Raw genomic sequence first — 10354 nt, 5'->3', positions numbered from 1 at the left:
ATAAAATGTTCGTTATTTCATTTCAATAAAATGTTGACATTGCAACGATCAATTCTTATTTTATACTATATATCTGCGTTTACTATTTCCATGGCCAACGACATGGCATTCGATTGGATTTTTTGCATTTGTGTCTATATATATGTATGTGACTTCAAAAAATATTCACGAATCCAATGGTGGTTGCTACTTGCGATAGCGGACAAATTGCAATCGAAACAGAGATATTTATTCGAAAAATATGTATCTTGAGGAAAATTATTGAGATTATTATTAATATTAAAATAGAAATGATTGGCGTGAAATTTATGATTCGTACTGATCTCATTTTGATTACAAATATATGATGAACTTCAAACCAGCAATGTTTGACTGTTTGTGTGTTTATACGTGGGCGGATCGTCTTTAGTTACATAATTTAATTTGACATCGATATGGTATCGATATTATATATAAAAAGTTCACTGTTTATTTAAGATGACAAAATCCATACACCGTTCTGAAGAGGAAAAAAACACTACCGATCATCAGTTAAGAGACTTTGTCGAGAGAATAAAAAATCGACGACTTATATTAAATATATTTTGCTGAAATTGCAGTCGAAAATGGCGCTTTGCAGTGAAGCACACCCGATATAAATCGAAGAATAAATTGAATGATGACAATGAAGTGTGGCATTTTTTTTGTCAAGTGTAGCCGTCTTGTTTAATGTGAATTGTCTGGAAAGTTCATAAAAAATCATTTCTACATATAGACGTCTGTTCGTGCTTATTCGTAAAAAATGCTAATACACTTAGATTCTAAGTCATATTTATACTAATTCATTGCTTCGCCAACATCTCAGCAATGCTCTTTGTCAATTTAATTCTCGCTTACGACACGATGCTATGCAATGCAATAAGATATATTATTTGGGAATGGAATACACACAATTTTTGCACCAGATTGGCTTAATACACCACTATTATCGCATTCGAAGCAATCATAGTGCGTGTGTGATATACATGGGCTTATTTATATATGACAACAAAAACAAGCAATTCAACGAATTTATTTTCGGTTGAGTAAGTGTAAACATTTGCCGGGGTCGAGAGAGAGAGAGAGAGAGAGAGAGAGTTAGAAAACAAAAAAACACAGTGAAGACAGTGAAATGAAACAACAACTGATAAACAAAACGGAAATGTGTGGGAAATTGACACAGAAAGACCAAGTTTCGGATAAGTAAGCAGAGAGAGAGAGAGAGTCAATGAATGTCGATCTCATTATTATCGGGAAAATGCTTTTGTCTTTATATGTTTTTCCACAAAACAAATAAATTTGGTAATACACACATATATACGACTCAAGCACACATAACACTTTACATTGAGCTTGTAAATCTACAAGCACTGTACTGTAATTGCTTGCGATTTATTTCATAGCCAATATACTATAATATCAAATAGCTTTATCTATATAGCCTATTTTGTACATCCGATTTGGTATTATTCCATGCAATTTAGTATTGAAGAACACAGTTTTTAAACATGGTTGATTCTCACCGAAACCTAATACAATTCACATCTTTCACAGAATAAATGTTGATTTTCTCTTCTCTCAATCGACAGGAAACGATTTAACTGTAACAGTTTACCAACCAAATTGCCGTTCACAAGGATCCAAACGATGCGATGATTTTAACTTCACCCTGTGTGTACATTGACTGCAAACGAACGATAAAATGAAAATTGAACATACACGACCGTGACATTGAATGTACATTTAGAAAGTACATTGACGAGTCGGAGCGTGTGTATATACCTCTTTCGGCATTCTTCCGTTGCGAGTACTCTCGATTTCATGCTTTCCTCCGTGTTTCCATGCTACAATCACAATAATGTTGGGGCATCAACATTCGCGCATTTGTGCAAGACTACGCACCCGGCTGCTTCGGATACATATCAGTGACAAACTCGATTTTCATATCAGAACACGTTTGGCAGCCGAGCTGAGTGTTTGCCTTTTTCGATCATCCCTCGGTTGGAATTTTCTAATTTCAAATTTCGTGTTGGCATTCATAGCATAGCGTACATTGCCAACGGAAGTAAAAGTGAACAAAATCTATTAAAACTATACTGACAAGTGAGTCTATTGAGTTAATAGACATTCATTATTATTAATCTGTGACATATACATTTTCAATTTACGAATAGAAGAATTGAATTGTCGGAAGTGAAAATAAAAATTATTTAATTTCCTTTGAATGTTGGATGGTGGTGACTAAAAGTTAAGCCTTTATAAGCTCTATGATGATCCTGATAAGGAGAACGGATTGCGATTTATAAATTCCAAGTGGTAAGTTCATGTGAGAACCCTTGATCTAGTGATTGTTGATTTAACGCGTTTCTAAAACGGTTTCAAATGATTATCCGCATTTTAATTTTTTTTTCCACACAATAAATTTATTTATGTGAAAAAAAAAATCAAGATACGTTAGAAATAGCCATTGTTTTTTGAAACAAATGTTCGCTTAGATAGTAAAATAAATGAAATTCGTAGTGATGCCGCCCGAAAATAAAATTGAAAAATATAATTGAATTCCCGGTTGACTTCTTTTCCATCAACAAATTGTCAATCAGCACACTAATCGAATCTTGGTATTTTATCGGTTGAGAAAATGCGTTTTTTTTTTGTGTAAATAATAATAACAATAAAACAATTGAAAGAATACATTCAAACGCAAAAACCATGAAATTGTTTTGCAAAACTGTTTACATTAATTTTTTTTTCTATGAAAAATTCGGTGTTATTCCCGGATGAAAACTTTGCACATCAACATTGATGATTCGGCAATTGTTTCTCTCCGGAAAAGAATGTAAAAAGCGGAAATTGTGTTGTCTGTTTTTTGGTAGCAGACAATTTTTACCTATTCAATAATGAAGACCTAAATAATACGAAATACCATGCGTAAATTAAATAAGACCAACGACATTTTCCACGTGCTCTCATGGACAGTATTATGTTTAATAATTTCACTTTATCTTCTTCATGACAACGGCGGTGGTGTGCGTGTTTATAATAAATTTAATTAGATGAAATATGGCGTAAAAAGGCTCGACTTGCAAATAAAACAAGAGGTATCATTTTACATGTAAATCCACAATTCATGTTTGCTCACAATCGGGAAACCAAATGAATTCAATTTTGTTTCACATCAAAAAGATGAGATCGTTTGTCGAGTGTGCCAAGTAAACAAATTTAAAAATGAAAATTGAAATGAAAAAGGTAAATGTTCATTTTCTCCAATCTATGATTGTATCAGCAGGGATCGAAATTATCTTTCAGCTTTTTAGAATTCCATCAAGGCTAACAACACATACAATACCGAAAATGGCCATGGAATTCGGTGTTTTAATTGAAAATCCAGTTATTAGTATGACAATGAATTGCAACAAACTAGTTTTTTAGTCACATTTGTTGATGTGAACTATTTAAAATTCAATTAGCCGGATAAATTGTAAACTTTATCTAGTGTACGTGATAGAAGATGAAAATATAAGGAGAGTGCAACGATTATAGTTGTGTGAAATTTATTTCGAAAATTTGTAAATTACTTGAATGCGTGCTAATGTACCAAGTGATGGTATGCAAACTGAGCAACCAACAGTTGTTCGCTACTGAAGACAAAAGGCGATTATACGACAAAATTAGCATTTAAGTGGAAAATGTAGTCTACCGAAAAAGTTATGTGTTCTACAGATGGAAAAAGTTTTCAATGGAATGTAGAAATAACGGTAAAAAATGGTTGAAGATATCTTAAGCCAATTTTGCTCTTATCGGTAATTGATTGGAGGTCGCATTTATATGCAAATCGGTCCGAGTCAACGCACTCCAACTCGCTTTGACATGAGTTCGTGTTGTCACAGCCGCAAAACAACAACAAAACCACACTCAACACGCCTACAAGAAACTGAAAAAATGTATAAGTGTATCCTTGCCGTTTTCATGAATGACTCACAATCAGCGACAGAAGGTTTGAACAGTCCATAGTCTGATAACTTGAGTGCACCGCTGTTATTCACGATAAATAAAATTCGAGCGAGAAAAAAACACAGAATAAAATTGAAAGCACTTAATAAAGAATTCCGAAAAAAATGTTTTATATTTTGCATGTCGTCACTCTCTTTCTTACTGTCTAACTCAAAACATGTGAGGACGTCACATTTTCAAAGAAAAAATTCATTTAATTGGTTTAATTTTACTTTCTTTGTTGAAGGGGAGAAATAAATGGGATGAATCGGCTTAAGTGTCGCGACTCTAAAAAAACGGCATCTTTAGTCACGTTTGGGATCTATCCCACATACAGTTTTATTGCATACATTATTGCAAATATATTACAAAATATTCTCAAAACATCAGCAAAAAATAATATCCATTATTATACAGATTGCATGAATTCAATTGCCGTTGGCAAAATTGTTGACATTATATTTTGAAGTTGCTTTAAAGAAACAACATACTCAATTTCAAACAAAAGCATCGTGTTGGCTGAACCAACTTGGCTTAAGAATTCAAATTTCAAATGCTAACTACCACAATATGCTTAAATAAACAAAACTTTCAATTATTTACATGTGCGATGCGTTATCATAGATTCTTACCACGGGTCCGAGGTGTCTAATTAAATTACCCCTTTACAATTGTGAAAAAATTTCCGATTTGCTAGGGATTTTCGTCTCAAAAAGTGACTTCCAAAAAAACGAAAATTTGTCTGATTTGCTAGAGAATATATAGTTTTCGAAAAATCAACCCCCCCTGAAAAAATTTCTTCGCACACTACTGCTGTAGGCATAATATGCCGATTTGTTAACGCAGACGATGTTGTTCACACCATTCACTACAATTAAACTAAATATACATAAAATTAGGTGTGCATGTGAATCCATTTGGCGTGATTACACATATTCTTATTTACTGAAAGTTCACGTCTAACCCTTCGATGACCAATTCAAACCGGCAACAGTAACTGTTTTCCCATCTTTTTTCTTTGAGAACATTTCAAATAACTATTTTGAAAAAGGTCCAATTCGAATGGCCGCAAAAAAACCAAATGGACGTCGAAGGATTAAAATCACTAAACCAATCTCATATGGCAATTGCTGGCAGTTCTCTACTTTCAGTGCGGTATCCCAATTATTTCTCAACTAATTCGAAAAAATATAATATTTGCAAATCATTGTCACATCCAAGACATGCAAAATTCGAATCAACTATGGAGATAATCGAATGTTTGTGCGAAATAGTTTGAGTATTTGTGCATCGTCATAAAGTATGAATTTGATTAAAATTAGCAAATAACTTAAAATATTGGTCAATTTCTATCGCAAGTAGAAACCAAAAAGCGTGTACACAACAATTTAAGCTTCACTTTTGACTAATAAAGTTTTTTTTTGTATACACTAACGCAGCGTTATAGTAATCATGTCAACATATTCTATAGGTTTGGAATGTTGTTCGAAGGGAATATAGAATCCGACTTTTTTCATCCGACTTATTTTCCTATTCTACTTTGTTTGCTGTGGAAACATACCAGGGTATAAGAAAACCTTCTCTCTTTTGAAATCGCGAATCGACAATTTATCATCATAGGGAGATGTGCTCTCAAGAGAAAACAAAAACCATTATAAGGAGCCTAAACATTAGACAAATAATTGTTGAATCAACATTAAATCCGTATGGAAATCCTTTTCAAAATATCAACTTGCCATCAACTTCGAAAAATATTTGGCAGAGGAGGTGGAGAAGTTTCAAAGTTTATTCACTTCATTAGATATTTATTATGGGATTTTCAATGCCCCAATCCAAATATTGAAAAAGTGACTTTATTCTCTCAGCAGAACATCTATCAGCGACGATACATGAATAAAACATGAAACCAAAGCTACTTTTGTGTCGAATAATTTAACCTGTTGTGTTGTTTGTGCACCATTTGTGGTTGATTTAAATCACTTTTTCCACTTATTTTATGAAATAATCATATAAATTGTGGGTTTTGGCTAGAAATCATTCACCTGTGTCATTTTTTTTTCTTGGTAAAATCGCAATTTTTTCAGACAATTGACTTATACTCTCTTCTCTTGGTAGAGAACTAGGTAGAGAATAAATTGAGTAGAAATGGGGTTAAACAAAATTGTTGTTTTTTGTATGTTTATGTGTAATGCCTTTGGCTCTTTGAAGGCATCTATCTAAACGGCATTGTATTATCCATTTTTAATTGATTTTTGCATAAAGTATATCAGAAATCAGAAGCACGATACACCCGAACCGTTATTAATAATAATCGTTTGATTACGTTGCCAAGGAATTGTCAATAGATTTGTGAACTTTGGTTGCGATCAACGTTCATTACGTACACAAAATTTGATTAATTTCGATGAAAAGTGGCAAAGTGTTCAATGTCATTCATGCCGATTTGTGACCTTTATGCGTTATCCACGTAAAAATCCATTTGGCAAATTGAATCGATTTGTTTTAGCATTAAAGTGAAGAGACCGATAAACGCAACCGTCATCGTAAAATGTGACGAAATATATTAAAATTAAATTACATCTCATCGACATGATTAATGGTCCATTTCAACACCAATTTGAACAACAATTGACAGACACCGTTTTTATCGGCAATTTCCTTCTAATACGAGACAATAATCAATATACGTTTCAGATTAAAATTATGTTCAGAGCGATGAATCATTTTACATATTTGAATATCTCTGAAATTGATGACTTTACATTAGATTGGGCTTGGATTTTAATGTTCGATATTGATTTTTTTTTTGACATGGATTCGATTTAAGCATATCGGAAAATCTTTTGAAGGGAAGTACGAGTTTTTCGTTTAGTTCATGTTTTCAAGGTCAATCCAAATACGTGTATCCACTTAATTTCTTTGTCGATGCGTTTTGTAATAAGATATATTCGATATGTGATGTCGGCCAAATATGTGGGACCAACTAAATGGCCATTTACTTTTTGAATGGCTTTTGGTTATTTTCTTCGTCCGTCGAGAAGAATTGATGAATAGCCGGTTTAGAAAAAATTCAATGTGAGGAATGCGATGGGATGTACCACTCCATGCTGATGCATATACATGAATAAAATGAGCAAACATGATTCAAGGTTACATGTTTGCTTTTATAGCATAGGCCATAAAGCAAACCAAATGGTAATAAGTCTTATAGTTATGTTCACAAGAATCTCATATCCAGTGCAACATACACAACAATTTTAAATAGATTCATGAAAATTTATGTCAAATTAAAATGCCAACAGCAATGATACTAACAGTTAACGGGAGAAAGAAGCTCTCGAGGTATCAGAATAAAAAAAATTCAAAATACAAAATAAACATGAAAAAGAAAAAAAATCATGTAAATGTCCTGGTGTGAATACAAATTGTTTTCAAAAACGAAATACATCTGTGAGATATAAATTTCAAATTTCATGGTAAATCAATTTGAAGGCAGATCAAAAGTTGTCAAACAATATTTCGCTAACAAAGTTCTGTGTGAAGCAAAAAAAAAGAGTCAAAGAAAATGCTTCGCAATAAGCTATGGTATGTTCATATGCTGATGTGAATTTATCTTTCTACTTACCTGTGTGCCGGTAATAAGCGTACACTTTTATTACTTTCGAATATATCAATCTCAGGATTGGGCCCGCATTGGGCTTTACATTCAGCTCAACGGCCGATTGGAATTTCAATGAGTTTACTTTTCCCTCGTGCAATCCTTCTCTATCAATTCTCTAAGAATAACGGCTTACTGAAGTTTTACATAAATTACCAAATGATTATACCAATTTATTAAAACCATGGGCGTAGGTTGGGAGGAGTAAGTGAGAAAAAAAACGTTGATCAATTATTTTTAATTAGATTGTGTCATGAACTTCCAACTCAGTATTTGATATTCCAAAATATGCAAAACTGAGAGTCAAAAGTTGAAAAACTACGTTTACTTTGATTTGTGAACTAAAACATATTTTGATACTTAAAGTATAAATGCTGTCCGTGCAGTTCAATTGTACGTACTGAAAAATATCTGGATATTTGACATATCTTTTGCATTGTTTAAATCAAACAATTGGTTATGCCAGCTTTATGGTACAGATTAAAAAAAAAACAATTTATTTTTTATTTTTAAAACCAAGCAATAAAATCTTTAAAATAATTTTCAATTTGCATAAGCGAACACCCATTTATATGATGGAACAAATCACTGGTATTTATTTATTTAAAGATTACTTTGATAGTTTAGAACTTCTAATTTTAACTTAACCCGCGCTATTGATCTCATCTAGACTAATGAATTGTTTTAATTTATAGTAAAAAGAAAAATTGACAAAAATGAAAAATTCCGTCACATGCAAAACTTTTCCACAAATTATTGAAATGAGTTAAAGCAAAATTATTTTTAAAAATTTCAAATGCTGAAAAGTCAATAGACGAACAACGAACAAACAGTTCAAAAATTTAATTTTCTACAAACGTTCATTTAGTGTGTTTTACTTTGTTTTCGAATCAATGTCGATGCGTTCCCAATTTTTTAATAAACAATAGGTGTTCTTGGCCAACAACAATAAAACTCGCGTCGACAAAGCTCCATCACAATTTGAGTGAATGTGTCTGAAGTGTTTGTATTAAAGTGAAAAGTGATAGTGATTTCAATAGTGATTTTAGTTTTACTTTAAGAAGAAAGTGATAGTGATTTTTTAATAGTAATTTTAGTTTAAGATTCTTTTTACTTCGGATGTCCGAATCCGAATATCCTGCCCCCACCAAATGGTTACAATTATTAAATTCTGTGATTAAAGTACTCCATCATCATTGTCTCCTATATAGTTCATGTTTGAGCTTCCTGATGACCCTATTGCAGCTGTTTGATGTTGCAATGATTTCCTGGTTGTTTGGTAATTCTTCTTTTATTTTTTGCAGCTTTTCTCTGGCGTTGGTAAGTTCTTCCTGTCTTCTCCTTAAGTCCATTCGCGAGATGTTTTCAATTCCTTCACTATTTTTTCTTAGCAATAACACGAGCAAATCTAATTAAGAGTGAAAGGTGGTAAATAATTTTATCATCTCATTTTTTCTCGAATGGTGAGAAAATTGCTTATTTAATTGACTTCCTCCCTGGTTGATTAGTTATTTCATGCTGCATTGAACAATCCACTTGTTGAAAGCCTTGATGAATCAATTAACTTCTTCCTTGATATGTTGTTTTTTGAATTTCAGATTTGTGGCCAACTTGTTTGCAACTTATTTGTTGGCTGGTTTGGTTTGACCATTTTCTTCTTGGCCACCTTTCTTACCTTGCCCTTGGTTTTGAAATCTTTTTACCTTCCTGTGTGAATTATTTTTCGATTGGAATGCTCAGCCATCGGTCCTAACGACTTCGAAATGGAGTTCTTTGGCAACCAACTGTTTTCACTATTTTAACCTTTTTTCTGTTTAAGTTATTTCCCGATCGGAATGCCCAGCCATCGGTCCTAACGACTTCGAAATGGCGTTCTTTGGCAACCAACTGTTTTCACTATTTAATACGATCTCTTTCGCGCCTAGTTCTTGAAGAGAACTAGTTTGAGTCCAGAGAAAGTTTCACTTTTTATCGGTTCGGTCTTCCGATTCGAAGGACCAAAATGTTTAAAGATAATCTCTTTTACGGCAGTGAGATTAATTAACTGCTTTAAATAACTTCACAAAATTTTATTTTAATTTATAAAACTTTGTTTTATTTAACTTTTAACAATCACTGAATATTATGACAATTTTTCCTTATTAAAAGACCATATTAACTGACTTGGTTCCAAATTTGCATGTCTTTTAATTAACTTCCCTACTATTCTTTAAGTTGCGGGTCAACCGAAGTCGAGACAACTTGTAAGAAAGAATGATCTTGCTACTTCATACTTGAGCAGTCAAAGGCAAGATGAAGATTGTACCGAAGTACTCCCTATATTTATACTGATTTTAGATTGATCAATTGTACTAAATCATATTTGCATCATTTGTATCATTTATATCATAACAAATGTTTTATTCCAACAACAATGTTTTTCCTATGAAATTCTATTTTTACTAGTCACCTTTCTCACTGAATTCTCAATTTCTCCATTAATATTAAAAACAGACTTGTTTGGCAAACAACCGACGATTGCACAAACTAACCGAGTAATGCGCTATATGTTTTATATGAAAACGTCACACGAATCTCCCCCGAAAACGACATCTTTGGTCTTGCAGCAGAAGCTGTTTCTATGCTGAAAATTTCATTTCATTTTAAAAAAATTAAAATTAGAATTGTACAATGTACAAATATTTCAAA

Source organism: Contarinia nasturtii, unplaced genomic scaffold (genome assembly GCF_009176525.2).
Source record: "Contarinia nasturtii isolate CC-2019 unplaced genomic scaffold, AAFC_CNas_1.1 Cnas_scaffold_928, whole genome shotgun sequence".
Lineage (NCBI taxonomy): Eukaryota > Metazoa > Arthropoda > Insecta > Diptera > Cecidomyiidae > Contarinia > Contarinia nasturtii.
This window is presented reverse-complemented; position numbering follows the sequence as displayed.